The 27,591-nt window shown below is 39.7% G+C and overlaps 1 long non-coding RNA gene across 1 annotated transcript; it reads left to right on the top strand.

Annotated features, from left to right (window-relative positions):
• The first annotated feature begins 4,097 nt into the window (after positions 1-4,097).
• Positions 4,098-9,442, top strand: LOC125416323 (uncharacterized). The gene is made up of 2 exons (XR_015736624.1): positions 4,098-4,660; positions 6,036-9,442. It is a non-coding gene; the product is annotated as an uncharacterized LOC125416323 (long non-coding RNA).
• The last annotated feature ends 18,149 nt before the right edge of the window (positions 9,443-27,591 follow it).

Below are 27,591 nucleotides of genomic sequence, written 5' to 3'. Positions count from 1 at the left end.
CACACGTCTGTCAGGAGGAGTGAACCTGTAAAATAGAATCTCAGAGATGGGTGGGGTAAAAAGGGTCTCCAAGAAGCAGAACAAAGCTTTGGGGATGTGGCTAAGGATATCTCAACTCAGTAAAGGTGCTGGGCAAGCAGGTATCACTAAGAAGAATGAGAGAAAAATTGTCCTGCAAGAATGCAGGGCAGTGCAAAGTTTTAAGTGGGGGAGGGCAGTGCAAAGTTTTAAGTGGGGGAGGAACAGGTTCCGTCTACCCCCATAACTGAAATTGGTGAGAGGGTACATAAGGCCTGAGTGAGATGTTAGAAAAGAATAAGTAGCTTCCGTGTCCAAAATAAAAGTAATGGATTTATCCGCTACCTGCAGCTTTACCCTAGGCTCGAATAGGGTTATAGGATATACCAAGTTTGGGTAGGGTCAGTCCTCTGCAAGGCTGAGAAGTTCGAAGGCTGCAACAGTTTCACTTGTTGATGTTGGTGAGGCCACACCTCTGTGCCATGGCATAGAGGACAAGCCCACATGGAGGCATTGTGATTTCCAGTGTCCATGATGCTGGCAGATAGGGCATAATCTTGAAGGAGGTATAGTGCAATATCGTGCCACATGACCATTTAGGCCACACTTAAAACAGCTTGCCTGTGAGGTTGACTTAAGCTGGGCTCCATCAGGGTAGAGCCTTGTGGTTGACTTCCCTTGTCCCCCATCCTGTGACCTTAGGGCAGCTGCTAAGGCCTGGGCCTGCAGATTATCATTGCCTTGTCTTTCAGGAAGACTCAACTGTTTCTTCTCAGGCATTTAAAAATTTTAAAGGCCATTTTCACCAAATCCCATATAGGGGTTTGGGAACCCTCCTCAACCTTTCTTAACTTTAAGCAGAAGGATTCGGAGAAAAGGAACCTAGCCTCTTTTCAGTCTGAGAGATATCTAGAAGAGAAAAGGGAACATGAACTTTCATAATGCCACCGACTCCTGCCACCTCTGAGAGAAGACAAAGAAGGGCGGAGCTATGGTGGGATCTGATATGGAAGGAGACTGAGGAGGATTGGGGGGGACTAGCCCAGTGTGCAGAGGGGGTCCATGTGTGGGAAGATGAGGTAGGAGGGGGAGAGGAAGAGGAAGGTGAGTTAAGGTAAAAGTTGACCTTGAACCTCCAGATTGGCAAGGGAGGGGGTAGACAGGGAAGGAGAAAAATGTGAAAAATTTGCTCCACAGGAGGGGGTTGGGCAGTGTGGGCTTGAGAGAGTGGGGGAGGAGCCAGTGCCTCTGGCTGCATGGAATTGTCCATGGTTCCAATTCCCAGATGACTGGGAATTTGGAGGCATTGTGGCCTTAGCTGCCAAGACTGGTGCCATGAGACACTGGTTACTAAGGGAAGGGTGAGAGCACAGAGCCCAAAAACCATGAACATATGTAAGCTCTGCCCATTTGTCCTTACAGAGACAAAAAATTTTCTAGGTCCCAGAGGACAGTGGGACCTCCAAGATGTTAGGAATTTTCCAAACGTGAACTCTCTGCCAACATAAAAAATCCCCATCAAGCCAAATCACAGCATGCCAAATTAAAAAAAAAATTCAGGTTTAATGGGATTCCTGAGCTCTCAGGTGGTCCCAAGGGGGAACGGGGAAGCTGTGAACACGACCATGGGGAGCAGGAGAGACTATGTGTGAACTTTCCAGGGAAGCAGTTTAAATAGAGTGGGGAGTGGTCAAGATTTTGGCATGCTTTCTTGGCTCTCCTCCGTGGAGGAGTCAAGGTTTGGGATGGGGCCTCCAAAGATGGAGGCTAGAGACTGGGATTTGAGACTTACACAAAGAGTTCTGTTTATACCAAGACAAAGACAAGGGCCAACACTGCTTTAAGATATGTTTTACAGACAATAAAGTTTTTAACAGTTTAACACTCTCAGACACAACAGCTTTTGTGTAAATTTCAAAAGCTATGCAGCTCTTCAGTCTTTATGAAACAATTATTCTGTATGACACTTTTCAGGAGAGACCATAAAAGTCAGTAGTGGCCCATAAAGATAGTTGCTGTATTGTAGGTACACAGATCTTTCCCCCTTTTGCTCGAGGCGCTATGCAGGACCTTTCTTCCTCTGCTTCCTGGTTTCTCTGCTCCGCTGCACCAGCCTTAGGGTGTAGCTTAGAGAGAACTCGCCCTCTCCTGTTATGATAATTTCACCTACAGCCCAAGGGTATAGCTTAGAGAGAACTCTCTCTCTCTCTACTGTTATGGTAATTCCACCTGCAAGCTAGGTTCCTGCCCACAGCAGCTGCTCTCCGACCCTGGGCATGGCCACCTGACTTCCTCTTTCCCTGATCAGCTGCTCTCTGACCTTGGGTGCAGCCGCCTGATTTTTTTCTTTCCTTGTTCCTGATGGGGGGCTGGTGTCCTTCTGCCCCACAGTATATATACCCAACTTATGCTTAATAAAGTTGCCATTTGCCATTTGCTCTTTTGGTGAATGAGCCGGTCTCCTGTGTCTGTGTGTTTCAACCCTTAGGATATTAATCCATTCTCGTGGGGTCAGTTCGGGAAAGCACGTGCCTGTTTCGAGGCCCGGGTGTTCACAGAAAAGTGCAGGCTACATTGTATACTTAGGTGTTGAAGGGTCTGAAGACAAGAATAAAAATATAGAAATAGAAATATAGACACTAAAGATTAGAAGGCAGAAGTTTAGGATGTAGGAAGAAGGACACATAAAGCTGTAAACCTAAGTAAATTATCAACAACTTTCCCAGCAGATCACAGATCAATCTTCACAGGGATTACTTTCTCGGATGCCTGGGAAATCTCCATCACGTTAGCTATTTACAACTGACTTTTTTATTACAAGGCCAGAGCATCTCCCTGTAAACTGAGGGTAGTGTCTTGACTGTCCTTAACAAACAGTAGGTGTGAACTGAGTTTAACCCTTAGGAGACAGAGATATGTGACCTCTGAGTCAGACACTGTCTCTGTTATGGGAGACTGGCACTACCAGAGGAGAGGCATGACCTCAGTTTGTACTCGGGGATACCAGGAGACAGTGGATAAATAAAAGAAGGTTTTAATGAGCTCTGATAATGAAAGTTGTAAAGTATGGCAGTCAATTTACCTAAAAATAATATGAAAGACTTTTCTTCTAAGTTCTCAGTCCAAGAATCCTAATTTATTAACCTTCTAGTGTTACAAGCAGCCCCCTTTCTGACGAATTGCTAAAGATATATGTTTTCTTGCAATTAGAGACTTTCGTTGTAGTCTCTCCTAAAACATATTTCATGATGGCTGCCTAATTACTCATGGACACTAGCACTCACTCCCCTCTTTAGGGTCTCCGCTGACCAACCCAAGGGTCAGGACAAGGTTGTAAAATTCTTTGGTTCAGGGATAATGCCTGGTGCCCCTGCTATAAAAAGGAGGTTCAAAAACCAGCCGTTTGCCACAGCCTAACAAACACCATTTCTGGCTGTGGTCTCAGCTAGCTGATAAGCTTCTGTGCCCCGCGGTGTTTTATTTTTATTTTTTATTTTTAAGTTTGCTTCTGGTTTTCCTAGGATCTGGTTTCTGGAATAAAGTTTGCTTCTGGTTTATTTGACTTGGTGGTGCTCTCATCTTTGCGCGTCCCCCCTGGACCCAACATTTTGGTGGCCCGTACGGGGAAGCGCAAACCTGGTTTTGAGGGAACACCCCAGTCTCTGGTTTTTGGCAAACTTTATTATTCTGTGGTTACCAATTGGTAAGGTTCTGGTATCTGGTGTCCGGACAGTCTGGAGGCTCAAGGAGATCTAGCGGACGCGCTTCTAATCTCAGAGCCGGGGGAAAATAGGGGACGCTCTTATTCCTCCTCTGGCCATTAGGTCGTGAGGTGCGGCCTTTTGGAACTGGTATGGGATCACGTGACCCTGCGCGCAGCGATGTCTTGTCAATTTTGTTTCATGTCATGTCATGTCTGTTGTCAGTCTTCTCGTTATGGTTATGTGTGAAACAATTTCCACTATGGGAAAAGCTTCTTCTAAACCTAAGTCCCCCTGGACCTTGCCCTTTCTCTTTTCCAGGATGTCAGGAAGGTTGCTGCAGCTGTCTGCAGCCCTTGTGAAGCTGGAGCTACTCAGACCTTCTGCTCCCTTGCAGAGCACTTCGCCCTCCCGTGCTCCCCCAATTTCCTACTTCAGAGCTGAGCCTCTTTAGCACTCTTTCAGGGAAGCCACAGGTGGTCAGCGATGGGCGGTGGTGTCTTCTGCTCTCCCTTTCTGCACTGTGGGACCTCCTGATGGGGATGGCAGCCCCTGCCTGGTTTATTTCCTCTTTCAACCAGTGATCTGTATAACTGGAATCTTCAGACTCCTTCCTTTACTGAGAAATCTCAAGAGCTAGATACTGTCCTGTTTACACGTTCCCCGACCTGGGGATTGGATTGCCAACAATTTCTCCAGATAATGTTCACCACTGAAGAAAGAGATAGAATTCAGCAAAAATGCTGTAAGCACGTTCCAGGATGAGATGGTCGACCAACTAACGATGAGGCAGTCATTAAGAGATGGTCTTCGAGCCCCTGCTAGACTGCTCACCAATCTGTCTGAGACTCCTGAGAACCAAATGGCAGTCAACCTGGCTTTTGTCAACTGAGCAGCCCCAGATATTAAGAGGAAGCTTCAGCAACTCAGAGGACTTAAAGGTAAAAATCTGACTAAATTGATTGCTATTGCCACTAAGGTTTACAACAACAGAGAAACACCTGAGGATAAGCAAGTTTGGGACTGGCAAAAGTCTTACTGGCAGATAAGAACTGGGGGCCTGATGAGCAGAGGGAATACAGACTGTCCCAAATAGTCAACGGGCACTACTCCTTAAGAAAGGATTAATGTGTTTTAAAAGGGGGGGGGATTGGAAAATGAAATGCTCACAAAGAGGGGACAAAAAGCCCTGGGATTAATGAATCCAGATGATTAAAGGGGAGGGTTCGAAGCCTCTCCTCGAACCTTGAGTAACCCTAAAAGTTTGGGGGCAATCTGTTGATTTCCTAGTGGACACTGGAGCTCACCATTCAGTGTTAAAAACTCCACTGGGTCCTCTATCAGACAAACAGACTTGGGTCCAAGGAGCTGCCGGTTCCGCCTTACAACCATGGACCACAAAACGGACAGTGGATTTAGGAAGGAAGAAAGTTACCCATTCCTTCATAGTTATCCTTGAATGTCTTACTTCCTCCTGGAAAGAAACTTGTTGGCTAAAAGCCCAAATTCATTTCACTGGGAAGGGGGTGACGATCTCCCCATGGCCCGAAGTCTATGCCTTCTGCCTAGATCTGAAAGAATACAGGCTCTCCTAACAGACTCTCACTTGAGAGGCAGCTCCTCTAATAGCTGAACTCCGGCGCTCCATCCCAGGAGTGTGTGCAGAAACTAATCCACCAGGATTAATGATTCAGGAGACCCCAGTTGTAGTCACCTTAAAAGCTAATGCCCAACAGATGAGGATGAGGCGGTTCCCCATGACCCCAGAGGCCAAGTTGGGCATTACTAAATATATGAATCATTTCCTAAAACACGAAATCTTGATACCTTGCCCGTCTTTGTAGAACACCCTGCTTCTACCAGTTAAAAAGCCAGGGACCAATGACTTTCCACCCGTGCAAAAGCTTAGGGAGATTAACAAATGGGTTAAAGACATTCATATTACAGTCCCCAACCCCTATAATCTCCTAAGCCCCCTCTCCTCGGAGTTTCAAGTGTGTGCAGTTCTAGATCATAAGGACACCTTCTTCAGCCTACTTCTTGAAACCAAGAGTTAGCTGCTTTTTGCTTTTGAATGGCATGACCAAGATCGGGGCTTTGGTGGTCAGCTCACCTAAATTTGCCTGCCACAAAAATTTAAAAATTTCCCAACTGTCTTATACAAAGCCCTACAATGAGACTTAAAGGATTATCAGTCTTTATACCAGGAGGTTCCTCTGAGCCTCAGACCCTTTCAGATCCTATTCTCTCACTTCCAGGATTTCAGAAATCTAACAGTAGAATTTTTCCAGCCTTCCCTGCCCCTTTCGGCCTCAGGAGTCCAAGCTTCAGCAGGCTTCTGTCTGTGCTAGCACTGCTGACAACCAGGGAGAGGATCGCCCCTCCCCCACAGGTACTGCAGTCTCAGACTCAAATGCCAAGGAGGAGCCAGGAGAACAGAGGGAAGCAGAGACAACTACAAGGCCAGGTACCAAGGATGGCCACCGTCAGATGCTTCTCCTGGACGATGGTTGGTTTTGGTCTCACAAAATGACTCCTGTTCCAAAGCCACACAGCGGGAAACACCAGAGCAGAGCAGAGCAGCTGCAGAGCAGACCCAACAGGAAAGTACAAATGGCCTGCAGCCCCTCCCCCGCCTAAAACTTCAGCTGAAAAAGTAAGAAAAGTTCTGTCTGGTTTAAATGCATAAACAGGGCCACTAACTGTTCATTTCTAATGTATGAATTAACTGTGTTCAATATGTATTGGCTGTAGCCCTTATTGACTGCCCAAGCTTGAAATTTACCTCTAAATGTTCTGGTCATTGTCTGATATAATTGCTTTTCTTTGCCTTCTCAGGAGACAGTCTCAATATGTTATAGACTGTTAAGACATACAAGTTAAAAGTCAACTTATAAATGACAAGCTGTTGGTCATAGTCATGCTAAGGACTGATATGATTAATTGCAGAGATAAGCCTTACCTAGTCCCCTGTATGTTTAGGACAAATAGCTGATGGCAAGGGTTGTCTGCTCAGATATAGCTAATAGACAGTCCTCAAATGCTCAGAGATCGGCAGAAAATGGCATTTAAATGTTTTACTAAAAAGTTTTCTATAATGAGAGACATGCCAGCTCCAGACAGCTCCTCTATTTCCTCCAAAGAAGACAGATGGGCACAGAAGAAGATCTACTCAAAACTGGCTCAAAGTTGGCAGCACTACCCACTGGGAAAACCTGCCTTTCACCTCAACTACTGCAAAGACTCTCTTCAGATGGTGGAGGATGTGGGCACTGGAAAATTGACTGCCTTGAGTTGCCTAAGGCAAAAGGTAGGCTGGTCCTCCCATGAGTCCTTACTCCACAGAAGTCTATGGGATGTTCTGGGACTTTGCCAGCCTGAAGAGGGATGTTGCCTTCTCACCTGCCCTGAAAGACCATGGAGGACCCTGGGGTAGCTGTCTAGGCAGCCAGCAAGTAAGTCTCTGTCATTTTTTTAACGTCAATACCTCAGGTAAAATTTATTCCTCTCAGAACTCTGATGCTGTTTGACGACTAATAGCTTAAAAAGACAGAGAGAGAAAGAGGAAAAGACAGAGAGACAGAGAGATAGAGAGAGAAAGAAAAAAAAGACAGAGAGACAGAGAGATAGAGAGAGAAAGAGAAAAAGACAGAGAGACAGAGAGACAGAGAAAGAGAAAAAGACAGAGGGACAGTGAGATAGAGAGAGAAAGAGGAAAAGACAGAGAGACAGAGAGACAGAGAAAGAGGAAAAGACAGAGGGACAGTGAGATAGAGAGAGAAAGAGGAAAAGACAGAGAGACAGAGAGATAGAGAGAGAAAGAGAAAAAGACAGAGAGACAGAGAGATAGAGAGAGAAAGAAAAAAAGACAGAGAGACAGAGAAAAAAACTCACAAAACAGATTTCAATATAACTTCTTATCATTCTTTTGTTCAAAAGAACTTTACATGACTGCTCTCAATGGTCAATGACCTGTACCTACTGGTAAAAAATAAATAAATAAAAGTTGTTTTATGATGCAAAACTTTAAAAAAATCTGTCACAGCTTTCTGGATAAAAAATGTTAACGTTTTCAACCAGATCATTTCTGACATGAGTATACTGCCATTTCTGCAATGTAAATATCAATACAGATCATAAACAAGGAGATGTTGATATTTTTTCATAAACTTAAAAATTCGTGCAAGCTTCGGAGAACCAAAGAAGCCCTGAGACTTAATCCACGTCTCACAGATCAAAAGGACTCCAGATAAGTACAACCTAAAGTTCCTACCTGTCTGATACTAAGGATATCTCCCTCCCTCTCCTGTCTTAAGACTTTGCCCATTTTTCTAAAGGTTTCAAATGTAATTTTTCCTTTAAATTCCTAAATTTTAATATTTGTCTCTGATTATATCTGTTTTAGCAGGGTTCCACTTGACTGACAGACACATCCAAGCATCAGCTGCTGACTACAACCTATAAACCCAGCAATTGCTACAGGCTGACATGGACTGATCCAGTTGACAAGAATGCAGCTTGTCTCCAGCTGGGTCAATTCAGACCTTCCTGTTTAGTGCCCTTTATTCCCTCTTTACCTTTGACTGGCCTTCCAGCTTTTCTGGGCCCTAAACATCTACGCCCCGTTTCAGCTTGAAGCAGCTACAGAAAAGAATACATCGTCCCTGTCCCCAAACTAGGTTGGAAAAGGCCAAGTCAGAGACTTTAATTAAAAACTAATCAAAGATATGATTAGTCACAAATTCGAAGGGGGAAATGAAGGGTCTGAAGACAAGAATAAAAATATAGAAATAGAAATATAGACACTAAAGATTAGAAGGCAGAAGTTTAGGATGTAGGAAGAAGGACACATAAAGCTGTAAACCTAAGTAAATTATCAACAACTTTCCCAGCAGATCACAGATCAATCTTCACAGGGATTACTTTCTCGGATGCCTGGGAAATCTCCATCACGTTAGCTATTTACAACTGACTTTTTTATTACAAGGCCAGAGCATCTCCCTGTAAACTGAGGGTAGTGTCTTGACTGTCCTTAACAAACAGTAGGTGTGAACTGAGTTTAACCCTTAGGAGACAGAGATATGTGACCTCTGAGTCAGACACTGTCTCTGTTATGGGAGACTGGCACTACCAGAGGAGAGGCATGACCTCAGTTTGTACTCGGGGATACCAGGAGACAGTGGATAAATAAAAGAAGGTTTTAATGAGCTCTGATAATGAAAGTTGTAAAGTATGGCAGTCAATTTACCTAAAAATAATATGAAAGACTTTTCTTCTAAGTTCTCAGTCCAAGAATCCTAATTTATTAACCTTCTAGTGTTACAAGCAGCCCCCTTTCTGACGAATTGCTAAAGATATATGTTTTCTTGCAATTAGAGACTTTCGTTGTAGTCTCTCCTAAAACATATTTCATGATGGCTGCCTAATTACTCATGGACACTAGCACTCACTCCCCTCTTTAGGGTCTCCGCTGACCAACCCAAGGGTCAGGACAAGGTTGTAAAATTCTTTGGTTCAGGGATAATGCCTGGTGCCCCTGCTATAAAAAGGAGGTTCAAAAACCAGCCGTTTGCCACAGCCTAACAAACACCATTTCTGGCTGTGGTCTCAGCTAGCTGATAAGCTTCTGTGCCCCGCGGTGTTTTATTTTTATTTTTTATTTTTAAGTTTGCTTCTGGTTTTCCTAGGATCTGGTTTCTGGAATAAAGTTTGCTTCTGGTTTATTTGACTTGGTGGTGCTCTCATCTTTGCGCGTCCCCCCTGGACCCAACAGTGTGACACCAGGTTTGACAGGCTCTCAACTCATAGTATCATAGACTTCAGAAACCATGGTACAATCACATACTAAGAGCAACTAGGTCTTCATAGTTATAAAGATTCATTTTGGAGACAGCATCTGATATAATACCTTTTATCATACTTTCCTTGCCCCAGTTTCAGCAAGTTTATAGTGATCAAGATATAGTTTTTCTGGATCACATTAAATAATTGAGCTGTAGGTCTAGAAATAAATAAATAACTTTGTGTAGGAAAAGTTTAGGATATCATCTAATGTATGCAATAGGAAGAAAATGATGTATAAAATACAAAGAAGCATTTGATTTGTTAGAATAGTTGGTGGTATTTTTGGGTAGGAGTGATGCCAATGTCTGGTCTAACAAAGGAAATCACAAGTGGACTGAGGCTGGCAATTGAGTGCAGGTTCCTGCTGAGAGCTAGATGTACATTCATATGTAGTATAATCCGAGGACCAGTGAAAACTCCTTTTTCGCAAGTTCCAAAAGGAAGAAGGGACAAATGGCTATCTGTATTATCTGTGTACATAGCAAGGTGCATGGCTGGCCTTTAGGCTCCCTTGGCATTACAAGTATCTGCTACAAGTTTTAAAGTCCATGCTAGCATTCTAGCTCTTCTTGTTCATCCCCTACTCTAAACTTCTCAGTTTATGGGCTTTTCCTCCCCTAGCTGCTCATTCACTTTATGACTCTGCTATTTTAGTTATGCTCACCCCCTTTGTCTTCTGTTTTCCTCCTTCCCCCTCTCACAGGGACTCTCCCCCTACCCACTTTGATCCTGCTTCTCTCATGGCAAGGTCAAGTCTGCTGCTCATGTTCAGTCTACAACTTTATCTATCTGCTATGGACACTTTCAGAGGCCTCTGGATGTTCTTTCTCTTATACCTGCAATAAAACCTTCCCCTGAACAATACTATGGAATAGTCATGTTGTCCGTTTATACATAATAGCTTCTTTGTCAACGACAGACACTATACATAACAGAAGGCCTATAATATCATATCCCTTATTGTTGCCTTAGCCACATTGATTTATATAAATATATGATGCTTCCATTTCAAATAAACTGCTTGGCGGCTAATTTCTCATTATATGTGAAATGACAGATAACTAGTCTTAATTTGCTCCTTCAGAGAAAGTTCATGCTATGCCATCTCCTTTCCTGCTCTGTACACAAAAAACACTTCCGTAGATTGCATCAAGGACTGTGTTGTCTGATTTCCAGTGAGGCTCAACAGTGAAAGACACCAACAGAAGGGGATGACAATGAGATTAGAATAGTAATTTATGTCTCTGACTCTATTTCTACTAAAAACTCAACTCCTTGTTGTCTGTCTCTCTGTCTCTATCTGTCTATCTGTTTTTCTTTCTGTCTTTCTGACTTTCTGTCTCTCTGTCTCTTATTTCTCTCCTCCTATAGCCTCAGACGTATGTGGGCAATAACTCCCTTCTGTTGCTGACTATATAGTATTTCATCTTCCTTCATGGGTTCTCCTTGTTCTTGCCTCCTCTGACTATATCTTTATAACCTTCCCTTCACCTACTCTTCTCCATTTCTTGATGTTAGTGATCCCTTTCGTTCTTTGCTCTCTGGGACCTGACTGGGCATGAATTGCAACTGTATCTGAAATAATAGCTATTGTTTTTAAGTTATTGAGAAACGAGAGTTCACTAAATATACCCACATACATTATCTCATTTCTTTTTACTTATGCCAACTATAGAAACTCAGTCCTCACCTGATCTATTGAAACTGTAGTTATGTAAAATGAATGCATGTGTTTTTTTTTGACTATTGAATCCTTATCCAGGACACATCCTTAGGAAATCAAAATTTCTAATTTAATATGGTTTTAAAGTTTAAAGATGTTGTCTTAGTTATGGTATCTGTGGCTGTGAAGAGACACCATGACCGTGGCAACTGTTATAAAGGAGAATGTTTAATTGAGGTGACGGCTTACAGTTTTACAAGTTTAGTCCACTGTGATCATAATGGACAATACAGTGGCATGCAAATAGGCATAGTGCTGGCTACATCTTGATATGCAGGCAACAGGAAGTGAACTATGTATCACACTGGTTGTAGCTTGAGCAAGAGAGATCTTAATGCCCAACCCTACAATAACACACATCCTCTAACAAGACCATATCTACTTCAACATGGTCATATCTCCTAATAGTGGTACTTCACTTGGGGGCCATTTTCTTTTAAATCACCACAGATGTAGTGTCTCATTATATAAGTTGTCTCTATTTCTTTCATTTGGGCTTATTGTTCAAGTTAGGCTGTATTCATTTTTGAAGCTATCATTTCTATTCACAAATTATCATAAAACAGGAATACAGGTCAATAATTAATTATGAGCAAGTGTCTCTCTAAGACTATCTTTTATAAAAGTAGCTGAATCAAGTAATAATAAAAATCCACCATTCTACTTGTATATATAAAATTATATAGATAAATCAATCACCACAGAGATTGTTTACCCTATATTCCACTATTTTTTCTTAGTGTGGACACAATCTGATCTCTTTATTCTGCTGACAAGCAATACATATAGAATAACTTTTTAAATGCAAATTTGTTAAATTCTTTTTTAAATTTATTAGAATAAAAAAATACCAGTCCACGTTCTTACTCCCTCCCCTTCTCCCATTTCTTCCACACACTCTCTCACCCCACCCCTATCCAATCCTCAGAAAGGGTAAGTCACAATGCTTTGTGGAAGGGCCAAGGCCCTCCCTACTATATCTAAACTGAGCAAGGTAACCATCCAAAGAGAATAGGATCCAAAAAAGCCAGCACATGCAGTAGGGATAAATCCTGGTACCACTGCCAGTGGCCACTCAGTCTGTCCCAGCAATTCAACTGTCATCCACATTGAGACTAGTTTGTTCCTATGCATGCTTCTTCCCAATCTGGCTGGAGTTGGTGGGCTCCTATTAGCTCAGGTAAACTGTTTCAGTGGGTGAATCCATCATGGTCATGACCTCTTTGCTCATATTCTCATTCCTTACACTCTTCATCTGGACTGTGGGAGCTGAACTCAATGCTCCAATGTGGTTCTCTGCCTCTGTTTCCATCAGTTGCTGGATGAAGGTTCTATGGTGATATTTAAGATATTCATCAGTCTGACTACAGGGTAAGTCAAGATCAGGCCCTCTTTTCTCTATTGCTTAGAGTCTTAGCCAGGGTCATCCTTGTGGATTCCTGAAAATTTCTCTAGAACCAGGTTTCTACTAACCCTAAAATGGCTCCCTCAATCAAGATACCTTTTTCTTTGCTCTCATCTCTGTCCTTCCTCCATCTCATCTATCCAATTCCCTCAAGTTTACCTCAATCTTCCCCTTCTCTCCCCCTTTCCCCCTTCTCCCCTCTTTTCTCCCCCACCCCCATGCTCTCAATTTTATCAGGTGATCTTGTCTGTTTCCAAATTCCAGGTGGATCTATATGTTTTTCTTTGGGTTCACCTTATTATTTAGCTTCTCTAGGATCATGAAATATAGTCTCAATGTCCTTTGTTTATAGCTAGTATCCACTTATGAGTTAGTACATACCATATTCATCTTTTTTGGTCTGGGTAACCTCACTCTGGATAATGTTTTCTAATTCCATCTATTTGCATGCAAAATTCAAGATGTCATTTTTTTGTACCACTGAGTAGTACTCTAATGTGTAAATGTGCCACATTTTCTTTATCCATTCTTCAGCTGAGGGGCATCTGGGTTGTTTCCAGGTTCTGGCTATTATAAATAATGCTGCTATGAACATAATTGAACAAATGCTTTTGTAATATGATTGAGTATTTTTTTGGTATATGCCCAAGGTGATATTGCTGGATTCTGAGGTAGGTTGATTCCCAATTCTCTGTGAAATCACCATACTGATTTCCAAAGTGGTTGCACAAGTTTGCATTCCCACCAGCAATGAATGAGTGTTCTCCTTACTCCACATCCTCTCCAGCATAAACTATAATTGGTGTTTTTTATCTTAGCCATTCTGACAGGTGAAAGATGATATCTCAGACTTGTTTTGATTTGCACTTTCCTGATGGCTAAGGATGTTGAACATTTCTTTAAGTATCTTTTGGCCACTTGAAATTCTTCTACTGAGAACTCTCTGTTCAGTTCAGTACCCCATTTTTAATTGGGTTATTTATAATTTTAATGTCTAATTTCTTTAGTTATTTATATATTTTGGCGATCAGTCCTTTGTCAATGTGGGGTTGGTAAAGACCTTTTCCAGTTCAGCAGGCTGCCTTTTCATCTTATTGACTGTGTCCTTTGCTTTACAGAAGCTTCTCAGTTTCAGAAGGTCTCATTTATTTATTGTTGCTATTAGTGTCTGTGCTACTGGAGTTATATTTAGGAAGTGGTCTCCTGTACCCATGCATTGAAGACTACTTCTCACTTTCTCTTCTATCAGATTCAGTGTGGTCAGGTTCATATTGAGGTCTTTAGTCCATTTAACCTTGAGTTTTGTGCATGGTATTAGATAGGAATTTATTTTCATTCTTCTATAGGTTGACATTCAGTTATGCCAGCACTATTTGTTGAAGATACTTTTTTTCCATTGTATAATTTTAGCTTCTTTGTAAAAAATCAGGTGTTTATAGGTGTGGATTAATATCCAAGTCTTCAATTTGATTCCATTGGCCCACCTCTCTGCTTTTATGCCAATACCAAGCTGTTTTCATTGCTATAGCTCTATAATAGAGCTTGATATCAGGGACAGTGATACCTCCAGAGATTCCTTTTTTGTACAGAATTGTTTTGGCTGGGTTTTTTGGTTTTCCATATAAAGTTTATTATTGTTCTTTCAAGATCTGTGGAGAATTGTGTTGGGATTTTGATGGGGATTGCATTGAATCTATAGATTGCTTTTGGTAGGATTGCCATTTTTACTATGTTGATCTTACCCATCAAGAGCATGGAGGATCTTTCCATTTTCTGGTATCTTCAATTTCTTTCTTCAAAGACTTAAAGTTCTTCCCAAATAGGTCTTCTACTTTTTTGGTTAGTGTTACCCCAAGATACTTTATGTTATTTGTAGCTATTGTGAATGGTGATGTTTCTCTAATTTTTTCCTCTGCTTCTTTATCATTTGTATATTGGAGGGCTACTGATTTTTTTTTGAGTTGATCTTGTATCCTGCCATATCACTGAAGGTATTTATCAGCTGTAGGATTTCTCTGGTAGAGTTTTTGAGGTAACTTACATATACTATCATATTATCTGCAAATAATAAAAGTTTGACTCCGTCCTTTTCAATTTGAATCCCCTTGATCTCCTTTTGTTGTATTATTGTTATTACTAAAACTTCAAGAACTATATTGAAGAGATATGAAGAGAATGGACAGCCTTGTCTTGTTCCTGATTTTAGTGGAATCACTTTGAGTTTCTCTCTATTTAATTTGATGTTGGCTTGCGGTATATTGCTTTTTATTATATTCAGATATGTTCCTTGTATCCCTAATCTCTCCAAGACCTTTATCATGAAGGGGTGTTGGATTTTGTGAAATGCTTTTTCCTCATCTAAGAAAATGATCATATAGTTTTTTCTTTCAGATTTCTTATATGATGAATTAAATTCATAGATTTTCATATGTGGAACCAGCCCTGCATCTCTGGGCTGAAGGCAACTTGATCACGGTGGATGACTTTTTTATGTGTTTTTTGATTCAGTTTGCCAGTATTTTATTGAGTAATTTTGCATTCATGTTCATGAGTGAGATTGGTCTGTAAGTTTCTTTCTTAGTTGAGTCTCTGTGTGGTTTTGGTATCAGGGCAACTGTAGCCTTATAAAAAGAGCTTGGCAATGTTCCTTCTGTTTCTATATTAGCTTTTCTTGAAAGTTCTGGTAGAATTCTACTCTAGAACCATCTGACACTGGGCTTTTTGGGGGGGTTGGAGGCTTTTGATGACAGCTCCTATTTCCTTGAAATTTATAGGTCTATTTAAATTGCTTACCCAGTCTTGATTTAATTTGGGTATAGAGTAACTATTTAAAACATGGCCTATGTGTTTTACATTTTCCAAATTTTTGGAGTACAGGTTTTTGTAGTATGACCTAATGATTCTCTGAATTTCCTTAGTGTCTGTTGTTATGTCCCCCTTTTCATTTCTGATTTTGTTAATCTGGATGTTCTCTCTCTGCCATTTCATTAATTTGGATAAGGGTTTATCTATCTTGTTGATTTTCTCAAAGAACCAGCTCTTTATTTCATTGATTCTTTGTATTGTTTTCTTTGTTTCTATTTTGTTGATTTCAGCCCTCAATTTTATTATTTCCTGTCTTATCCTCCTCCTGGGTGAGTCTGCTTCTTTTTGTTCTAGAGCTTTCAGAGGTGCTGTTAAGCTTTCTTCATCTTCTTTATGTGGGCACTTAGTGCTATGAACTTTCCTCTTAGCACTGCATTTATAGTGTCCCATAGGTTTGCATATGTTGTGTTGAATTCAAGGAAATATTTAATTCTTATCTTTATTTTTTCCTTGACCCAGAGGGTTGTTCAGTAGTTCACTGTTCAATTTCCATGAATTTGTAGTCTTTCTGAGAGTAGTATTATTGTCAAATTCTAACTTTAGTCCATGGTGATCTAATAAAATACAGGGGGTTACTTCAATTTTTTGTATCTGTAGAGGTTTGCTTTGTTATTGAGTATGTGATCAATTTTAGAGAAGGTTCCATGAGGTGAGAAGTTGGGTGTAATTCTGATAGGTTTACCTTTATATGTTACTTGACCTTTTTCCTTTGCAGCCCTTAATATCTTTTATAATTCTGTATGTTTTGTGTTTTGATTATTATATGGCAAGGGGATGATTTTAATCAAGTTTATTGGTATTCTGTAAGCTTCTTGTGCCTTCATAGGGATATCCTTCTTTAGGTTGGGAAAGTTTTCTTCTATGATTTTGTTGAATATATTTTCTGTGCCTTTGAACTGAAGTTTTTTCCTTCTTCTATCCCTATTATTCTTAGGTTTGATCGTTTCCGGTGTCCCAGATTTCCTGGATGTTTTGTGTTCAAAAATTTGTTGGATTTAATGTTTTCTTAGATCAATGAGTCTGTTTCCTCTATAGTATCTTGAACACCAGAGATTCTTTCTTCTATCTCTTGTATTCTATTGGTTATACTTGTCTCTGCAGTTCCTTTTTGTTTACCCAGATTTTTCATATCAGAATTCACTTGGTTTGTGTTTTCTTTATTACTTCTATTTCAGTCTTCAAGTCTTGAACTGTTTGCTTCACCTGTTTGTTTTTTCTTGGGTTTCTTTGAAGAATTTATTAATTTCTTTCAATTTTTTATTCTATTTTAGTGTTCAAGTCTTGAACTGTTCGCTTCACCTGTTTGTTTTTTCTTGGGTTTCTTTGAGGGATTTATTAATTTCTTCCAATTTTTTGTTTGTCTTTTCCTTTATTTTTAAGGGAGTTTTTCATTTCCTCTTTAAAGGTCTCTATCATTTTCATAAATTTACGTTTAAAATCATTTTCTTCTATTTCTTCTGGGTTAGGATGATCAAGTCTTCCTGTTGTGAACCACTGGGTTCTGGTGCTACCATGTTGCTTTTTAGGTTATTGGAGGAATTTTTATATTGTGGTCTACCCATTTCTTCCTTCAAATGAGGCCATCAGTGTCTTTGAATCTTGGTCCAATCCTTGCAGTGGCTGTCTGAGTGTTTGGGAGTTTTTCTTGGTCCGCTCTGTACTGTCAATAACTGTCTCAGAAGGCCTCTGAGGTCTCTATACACCTGCTCTCTTAGTCTTTTCTCCTTGTTTGTTCTCTTGGTGCTCTCTCTTAAGCCCCTCAGTGTTGTAGCAAGTTCTTGTTTCCCTCGGTATTATAGCAAGCTCTCAGCTCTTAGACAAGGTGTGGCTAGTAGCTTGGGGGTTCCAATGGGTGGGATTGAGTTTTGCAGGAAACTCCCTCCTGGCTGATTAGAAAATCAGAGGGAATTGAAGGAGTGGCCTGGGGTTTTGTCCCACTGTGGAGGTCCTAGTGAGTGAGGTGTCCCACCATGTGGCTCTTCACTCACCTCTTAAGTCCCCTTAGAAATGGAGCAAGTTGTGTTTTAGACTTTTACTGAAGTTGCAGGAGTGTGTAATTCTTAATAGAAAAGCATAAAAGAGATTTATTTCTATAATTAACTTGACAACCAATTTCAGAGTTGTACTCTGTTACTTGATAAGTGTTGTTGCATAGAGAAAGCTTGAAAATATAACCAACCTTTGAGAAGATAATTTCTGTGCTTACAGGAAAAATTTTGTTACTCATGGCCCTTCAGAAAGATTCCTGTGGTTAAGTCAAGGGATCAGGTATCACTAAGATAAAAGAAGGTAGAACTTCACGGAAACTAATATTCAAACTTAGTGGATGAAACCAGGCTCCATAAATTATAAACATAGAATGTAAGAGCCTACCTAAATGAATTTAAAATAAATATAGAGTGATTAAGTGAATAAAATTCACTGCATACTCTGTGTGCATCAAACACAAAAATCTCACCCATATTACACATGACAATGACTATACACCCTTAAGGGAAGGACCATCATCACAAGATATGTGTTCTACATGAACATAATACAGTCTGTGACTGGCAGATATAAGAGCATCAGGTAGATCCTCAGATTGCTGCTGAATTGCTGGCACCAAATTTGATGACCTCATCTGTTTCAAGATACATTCTTTCTAACAAAATTCTTTCAGTTTGAGATGAAGATTCAGGCCTAGAATCCAGATTTCAGTTCTAGGAAGAAATAGCTTAAGCATAGGGAAAGGAAGACAAGGAGCCTGGGAGAAAACTCAGTTGCCCAAGAAACTGCCTGCAGCCATGAGAACCTGGACTCTTGTCTAGAAGCTATGTAAGAAAAAAGCCAAGCACAGTAGTGTGCACTTGTAATCTCAGTTCTGAAGATGTGGAGAGGTATGGATTCCTGGGGCTTGTTGATCTCTCAGCTTAGATGGGTCATACCTTAGGAATGATACCTTAGCTTACTCTTTGGTCTCCACACACTGAGATATGTTTGCACTTGTTTACATGTGGTCATCTGCACACACTAGAACATCAAGCATAAACACACACACACATGCACACAAGATAAATAAGCACAAAAGATTAGCATATTCATATATTTGTATATATTTAAGGATAGAAAGTGTAAGGTTAAGGAAACATTTGACTCATGAACAGGGAAGAAATGGGTGATTGGTGACAATAAAAGGTGCAGGCTGAGAAAGAAGAGGCTTTGCAGCAAACTAATAATGAGGGGGTAGAGGAGAAATGAAGATAACAAATCCAATCTACGAAAATAATACAGAAAAGTTGCTGCAAATAAGGAACGTAGTTACTATGCTGATTAATCTGTCTGTGGAGTGCTGTAAACAACTGGTCTGGAAGATTTCTAGTCCTAATTGATTAATTTATCATCATAAAATATGATCTCAGATATTCACCTGCCCATGGTTCATCCCAATAATTCAAAAAGCTTTCTAGTGAGAGAAAGATGCCCTTTTGTGATACTAAGTATGCCTAAAAATGATTAGCTCATGTGTCACTTAAAGGACTTTCATTAACTATCCAATCAATCACTAATTCAACCAATGATAGATCAAGATCAGGGGAAGTTATTTTTCATGTCTAAAAAGGGCTGTGTGTGTCTGAGGTAAAGAGGATGAAATCAATAGAGATGAGAAATTGATCATATTAAAAGATGGATGAAGAGTGCAGAGAGAGACAGCTCCAAGAAGTATTGATCAGAGATTGTCCCCTGTCCTTCCAAAGCCCTGTTTCTACAGATGCTTCCCATGTCTCCTTCCTCCATCTCATCAATACACCCATCCTTCAAGAGAGTGGTTCTTCCTTTGCTTTCATTCTCACACCACATATATCTCCCCACTCAGTCATATGACAAAGTAAATATCAGTAAAATGAACTTTTTTGAGGTTGCATTGTTTTAAAACTGCTCATAAGCTGAAAAAGAAAAAGTGAGTGTTTCACATCTACCTCCTTTTTTACATAGTTCTGTAAGCAATACTTCTTTTTCATTCTAGAGGAGAGCAGAATAAATTCACTCATTTGTAAAACCTGAATATAACTGATCTCACAGATGCGAAGAGCAGAGTGTTAGTTCCCAGAGACCAGGGAGCCTTGTCCAGGGGGACAGAAAAAGGTGCATCATTTGGCACAGGTAGATGAAAATAGAAAAATGCAGTATGCATCCATAACATGCATAAAGAAAATGTTTTGTTTCTACAGTGCTGGAAGGAATGATCCTACATGTTTTTACTGACAGACTTTATAAGAGTTTGAGGCAGTAAATATTTTTACCCTGATTTCCACAACATACAACACATGCATTTATCAAAACATTACATGGTACCCCAAAAGTGTATATATATATATATATATATATATATATATATATATATATATATATATTTAAAACACTTAAAGATTAATTAACAAAATTTAAAATCCCAATTTTTAAAACTTCATCCAATTTATTCCCTGACAAAGAATTTTTCTATTCTAAAGATGAGTAGCTCATAAAAAGAGACATCCTGATATAATCATAGTTAAAACATGGGCCCCAGTATCATAAAGACAGGAGAAAAAAAAACATTGTTTATTGGCTAAGGTCATCTTCCTTGTCTAGTTTTAGTCTAGTAGTCAGCACATCTTAAGTATTCAATCAACAAAAGACTGTCATTAACTGCATCCTAAATGATCCAAACAGACAGATTAAGCCCAGAAAACATTATTTGAGACAGTTACAATCCCATGGCCTCAATCTCTATCAGCATAACTACCATCGACATGATTATCATTGTCCTTACCTGGAATGTTTGAGAATATTTTTATTATTTTTAACTGTATGCATGGGTCTGGGTTTTGGTATGTGCACACGATTGCAGATGCCCAGAGAGATAAGAGGTATCATATTGCTTGGAGGTAGAGTTACTGGGGCTTGTTAGCTACCTGACTTGGGGTCTAGGAACAAAAACTAAGTCTTCTTCAGAAATAGTATATATTCTTAACCATGGAACCATCCCCTTAGCTACTAGAATCTTTTTCAAAGAACCAAGATATGGCGTCAAGCTCAGCCTCCTGCCAACACACAAAGTTAACTATCGATGTCATCCTGTTGTCTTCAAGATGGAACAGTGTTTAAAAAGCACAGGCTACAAGTATTGACTTGGCAGTTCAGTAGATAAATAAGCATAATCCATTTTCATTTAATTTCCCAAGCACCCAAGCTGTCACTCAAGATCATTGTTATGCCAATGATCTGGCTTTAAATATTGCTATCATTCCTGACATCAGATCCAAAGTGAAGCACTGTTTTAGAGTGACAGCTCTGGAAAATTCCCAGTACTTTCCTCTGCAATCTGGGCTGGTGAGGTTTAATTAAAACAGCCAAATCGCAAGCTGCCTCAGAAGATTTTATAATGAAATTGTGGGCTGGCCTTTAGTGATAATGGTGCTACACACCATTGCCTATTGTCACATGGTCTTACTTGATATAAAATGATTGGTTGGTGATTCAATAAAAGAAGCCAAGACTTTTTATTGCTGTCACATCTACTGTTTTTACTGGCAATGAAAGTAGGAAATTTAAAGTCAGTTGTCCTCATAAATATACCTCATCATGGAAGAGCAAGAGGATGGATGACACGGTAAAGGTCATGCATTTGAAAATCTACTGGAAGCTAAATGCAAAATCTTAAGGATTTCAAATTCTATTTCAATTACTAACAGAAAAATACAGCTTGGTCTAGACCCAGGTAAATCATTTGGAACCCCTGTTCCCACTTGCTTTCAGAGGAGGAGCAAGGCCAGCCAAGACTCATTTCTGTTGGCAAATGAGAATCTACTAGGTCATCAGGCATCTTGCTTTCCTAGTCATTTGTTCTCCAGTGAGGATTCTAAAATATGGCTGAGAAGCTTGTCAGAGATAGGCTACTTTCTCACCTTACAGACATAGGCTCTAAACCTTGGAAAGGTAATACATGTGTTTCAGCAATTCTTTATCCTTTCCAATAAACCTCCTATTTAAGTTACTTGCAACTTCAATGTATTGTTTTGCAGTAGGCCCAATTTTCTCCTCTTCTACTTCTCAAACAAAAAGATAGCTATCTAGATGTCAACCAAATAATTCAACTTGGCCTTGCTTCATTTCGCTATTCATAGATCCAGCTTCTTACTGTGACTTGTAGGACATTGGGAATATATTATTATGAATAGACTCTTAAAACATAGGCAGTACAAAGAAATTTGACAAATAGGATGACAACAAACCAAGTCACTTTTACACTGCAAAAGAAACAGATAATAGGGCTGACAAGATTGCTCAGTGGGTGAAGAGACTTTCCACCAAACTTGATGACCTGAGTTCTCTTTCTGGGATACATGTGACTGAAGGGAAGAACTGATTCACACAAGTTGTACTCTGTCCTCCACATGTGTCCAACTCCATGCATACAAGAATAAATAAATATAATTTTAAAATTGACAAAAGAAAAAATAAAGGAGAAAATGAAATAATCAACAGGCCAAAATGACAATCTGCGGAATGGGAGAAAATATTCACAAATTAGTCAAATACATAAAAAATGTGCAACATTGCCAATAGGGAAATAAAAATTAACTCGGACTAGTTAGAAAGATGTGGAAAATGGATATCTCTTTTTCCATCTCCTTCCTCATTCCCCTCATTTTTATACCCAAGCTGGCCTTGATATTTTAATATTCCTGACTCAACTTTCTCAATGCTGGCATTATAGGTATGCGTTAAGCTCATTCAAAAAAATGGGGGGGGGAGACTCTTATTTCTTGTGGGTTAGAATGGAAAATAGCAGAGTAATTATGGAAAAGCAGTACAGAGGTTTTTCAAAGAACTGAAAATAGAACTACAGAGAAATGAAGAACAATACTTGGGACACACACAAAGGAAATGCCATCAAAATGGTAAATGGCTATGTGTAGTCACATGTTGCTTCAGGAACATCTGTAGTAGCCAAGGCATGGAAGAGGTAGGGCTCATATGTACAATGGAATATTACTCAGCCAGTAAATAGACTAGAAGTCTGACATTTAAGCCAGCAGTCATGGTGCACTGGATAGATTTTTTGTCAACTTGACACAAGCTAGAGTCATTTCAGAAGAGGGAACCTCAGCCAAGACAATGCTTCCATGATCACATTGGCTTGTAGGCAAATATGTAGGGGCACTTTCTTGATAAATGATTGAATACGGGATAACCCAGGCACTGCATACTGTGGGTCTTGTATTCTGTAAAGATTTGTCACTTGTATTTGTTTAATAAAATATGTACAATACAATACAATATATGTATTGATATATGGATAGATAGATGTAGATATAGATATTAATTTAGATATAGAAATATATATATAAAGAGAGTAGGTGGCATCCAAAAGATGCCATGTAGCTACCAGATAGGAAGGATGCCTGCTCTCCAGTACTGGTAAACCACGAGCCTCACGGTAAAATATAAAATAATAAAAATTGGTTAATTTAAGATGTAAGAGCTAGTTGAGAATACATTTAAGCTATTGACCAAACAGTAATGCAATTAATATGTTTCCTGGGTGATTATTTCCAGTCTGGGTGGCCAATAAAACCAAATGAGCAGCCTCTGCCAACAACTGCAGACAGTGCTATCCCCATGGTCATGGGTGGCATAAGAAAGCAAACTGAACCAGGAAGTTATGGTGCATGCATTTAATCACAGCACTCGGGAGGCAGAGGCAGGCAGATCTCTGTGAGATTGAGTCCAGCTTTGTCTCATAGCAATGTCTACACAGAGAAATACTGTCTCAAAAAACCAAATCAAACCAAACTGAACCCAACTAACCAATCAACCAACCAACCAAACAAGCAAACAAATAAACAAATAAACAAAAACAAAACCCCAGCAAATTGAGCAAGGCATAGAGAGCAAGTGAGCAATCATCACTCCTTCATAGTCTGTGAATCAGCTTCTGCCCTAATCCAGTTCCTACCCTGACTTCCCTCAATGATGTGCTTTGATTGGTGTCTGTCTATAAACCAAAAACACCCTCTCTTACACAAGTTTCTTTTGCTCATGTTTTATGTAAAGCTAAGTAAGACAGATGGCATTAGAGGGTAGTGTGATAAACTATAGTAAGTAACCAGCAACATAAAGTCAAATAACCACAGGTTGTCACATTCATGTAGAAGTTAAACCACTTGTTTCAAAGCAAGAGAGAATAGAATAAGTTACCAGCGCCTGAAAAGTTGATAGGGAGGGCAATGAAGAGATGATTGAAAAGTATAGGGGCACAGTTGATTAGGAAGAACAACTGCCACACTGAATTCCATAAGAGTAAACTTATTTTATGTCCATCAAAAGCTAGAATGTATGAGAAAAAGAAGCATCTGAGAATTAACTCTCTCATTACTATCACTCAGGCATCTCCAAGACGCTGTGCATTTTCTCTTTGTCAGGGTCTCCTCTGAATACATGATTTTCTTTTGAAAACATAATTAGGGCAATGAAAATTGTTATTAATGATATGGCAATGGCCTATTAAGAATATATATTTTTATTATTTCTTTTATTTTTTGAGATGTTAATATAATTATACCATTGCGCCTCCCATTTCCCTTCTTCAAACCCTCCCATATACCTTCCCTTTTTCTCTTTCAAATTCATGGCTCCTCTCTTCCCTTAATTATTGTTACATACACACAAACACACACATACATACACATATTTATACCTAATTACAGAAGTGCAATCAGCTTAGTCAGAATAATGTTGCTTGTATGTCTGTTTTTAGGTCATACATCTTATCTTAGAAACTTACCTACAGATTTCAAAATATTTATTAAATGCCCCATGCTAGTCAGAAAAGGCAATGGACACTAAATGAATATAAGTCTTCCACTGTTAGTAAAATAGTTTCTGAGTTCCATCTCCAAACCTGGTTTTTATTTGACTTTCTTCCACAGTATAAATACATCCCAGAGGGAGCTATGGAAAGTGCACTGGTCTAGGTTTGATCTAATGGATGGTTGTTAATTACAAAAATATGAGCAAGTATGTTAGCCCCTCAAACCTCAGACTTTTTACATGTGAAATTATAATGGGTAATAAGAATATACACTGCACTGAGCTCTTGACTGGATGTCAAATGACTGGCTGCATTAGACATACAACCAAATAATGCTAGTATCAATACAGCGTTCCATTTGGACAGGCTCCCCATGAGTAAGAATGGGAGTGATGAAGTGGGTCTCAGTTTTCCACTGTGTCTTTCCACAACCATGGTCCTAGGAGACAGCTTGACCAAAAGTGCATACTCAATAAATATGTAATAAACAGACCACTCTTCAGTGGATTCAAACATAAAAATACCACGGATTTTTTCTTCACAAAGTTTTATTTGTTCAATTAACATCTATTAAATGATTATCATCCTCATTAGCTATATTACATTTCTGATAATGAAATGCATGTAAGGGAAGAATATGGCAATGTGGATGCTACCAACTTTCAGACATGTGACAAGTTATACTTCTTCCAGGGTCTACCAATTCTGACAATAATGGGGTTTTTATACATTCTTGCAAGGGTTGCAGCGCCTATACTCCAATAACCAGAGGAAAACATAGTTAAGGATTTCCTTCTGCTATCTAAAATCCCAATGTATTTATCACTAATCCTTCTTCCATGTAAATTTGCAATAAATTATTTCCATTTTTCAAAAGACTTTTTGGATGTAAAATCAGATTGGTGTGTGGTGAGTTGTTTCACTGTTTGCTGCATCCGTGTCCATTTGTGCACAAACATCGATGCTTACCGTGTTTGCACATCAGATACATTTGGGTCAACTAGTGCACCTCTGCCAGAAACCCTCCAACTCTGTCACTTGACCCCATAACCACATTTCTCCAAACTGTCCACGTTTTCTATGTACCAAAAGTAGGTAAATAATTTGTTATATTTAGTTCTCACATTGTACACAATATCTGCTGAACATTCTTAATGGGCCAGGCAATTAAGATATATTTCTACACTTGATTCCAAATGCTATCTTGATCCAAAATGGTATATAATCTTACATGATTTCTATTTTTAAAGAAACATTATAAATTTAAACTTTTGTTTATTTGTTTACTTATTTGTTTTTGCTACAGGGTCTAGTGTAGCCCACACTAGCTTCAAACTTGCTATTCCACTCCCAGTCTTCCTTCCTCCGCCTCTCAAATCCTGGGATTACAGTCCTATGGCACCAAACTTGGCTCAATACTTAGGTTTGTTAACTGACTGTTCGACCATTTTATTTTTAATGATCAACAGCCAAAGCAAACTGCTCATTTCAATAACTCAAACCTGACCTACATCAAAATGACCTTTTACAACAGAATTCCCACCTTTGTAATAGTCATGGAACTAAAGGAATAAATAATCTATATTGTAATTTATAAAATTAAAGTAATTATTTAGAAATGCATTTGTTGATTCTTTGAGACTATCCTTATGTATATTGATCATATTCCTCCACCTTCTCCAAACCATCTCATATCCACTTCTCCAACTCTTCCCGTATCTGCCTTCCCTTCCCTCCTCACCCTATTTTCAGTCTTCATTAGTTTTAAATCTCAGAGCCTATTTGTGCTGCTCACACTCTCGGGTGCGTGGCCATCCAATGAAGTATGGTTGACCTATGAGGGATTTTGTCTGCCTTGAATTTGTACAGGTATTGTGGTTTCTGTCATTACCACTGAGAGTTCATATATGCAGCTGTCTTGTTGTGTATGGAAAGCGATGTTCTACTCAGTGTCTCTATCACTAACAATTTTTCTAACATCTGTTACACACAATGACCCCTTCACCTTTGAGGGAACTGGTGTGAAACAGATACTCCATTTATGGCTGAGCATTCCACAGTTTCTTATTTTCTGATGCTTGACTGTTGTGAGATCTCTGTTCGCACCCCTAGTACTGCAAAAGGAAACTCCTCTGATGAAGTTTGAGAGATGAGCTAATCTATTGGTATAACGGTAACTCATTAGGAGTTGGTTTAATATAATTTACATTAAAACCAGGAACAAGATAGAAGTGTCTACTCTCCCCATTCCTATTCAGGGTAGACCTTGAAGTTGTAGCTATAGTGTGTGTGGCGGGGGCTGTTGGTTTTATGAGACAAGGGTATAACAGTCCTACAGTCCTAGCTGTCCTGAAACTAATTGTATAAACCATAATCCCTCGAACTCACAGAGATCTGCCTGCCTCAGCCTCCTGAGTGCTAGGATTAAAGATGTGTGCCGCCACCACCCACCAGTATAGTGCATTTTTGTTTGTTTGCTTGTTGTTGTTGTTGTTGTTTTAAACCTTTTTATTATTTATGAATGTCACATCATGCATCCCAATCCCATTTAACTCTTTTCCCTTTGTATCTGCTCTCTGCCCTTGTAGGTTACCCAGAAAATAAAATAAAATTTAAAATAAAAGTCAAAAAACAAAAACAAAATCAACTAACAAACAAATAAAAAGTAAAAGCAAACCAAAACAACAACAACCAAATCAAAACAAAACCAAAAATTTTGGTGTGCAGGTGAACCGACCCTGAGGGCATGAGAGCAGAAGAGCTCACCCTGCTACCCCTTGTATGCCAAGTGGTGGCAAGGGTGAGAAAAAAATGTTTCCCCCACCCCTTGTCACCCCCAAGCAGGTTGCAAAACTGGTTCTGTTCCTCCCTGCAGCACTTCAGGGAGTGAGCGCTGCACTTCCCCTGAGCAAAACAATAGACCTGGCACAGGTGGTGTGAGTGCAGGTGAGCTAGATCCAAGAGCATGAGAGCAGAACTGATCAGCTCTTTGCTGCCTGCTCCACTGGGTGAGGCAGCCTGCAGTGCTGGAGAGCTCTCCTAGGTGGTGGTGGTGATGAAGGAAAGCTGACAGGTACCACTCTGGACCAGAACCCGGGCCGCTTGCCACCCTAACATCCGTGTCATCGATGAACCGTTGGAGCGTGTGAAGGGGCCAGACCTGCAGATCCAAAGCTACAGAATCTCTATGACACAAAGC

The sequence above is a fragment of the Myodes glareolus genome, chromosome 25 (assembly GCF_982192425.1).
Source record: "Myodes glareolus chromosome 25, mMyoGla1.1, whole genome shotgun sequence".
NCBI classification, from domain to species: domain Eukaryota; kingdom Metazoa; phylum Chordata; class Mammalia; order Rodentia; family Cricetidae; genus Myodes; species Myodes glareolus.
Note: the sequence above shows the minus strand (reverse complement) of the source record. Positions and strands in the feature narration are given on the sequence as shown.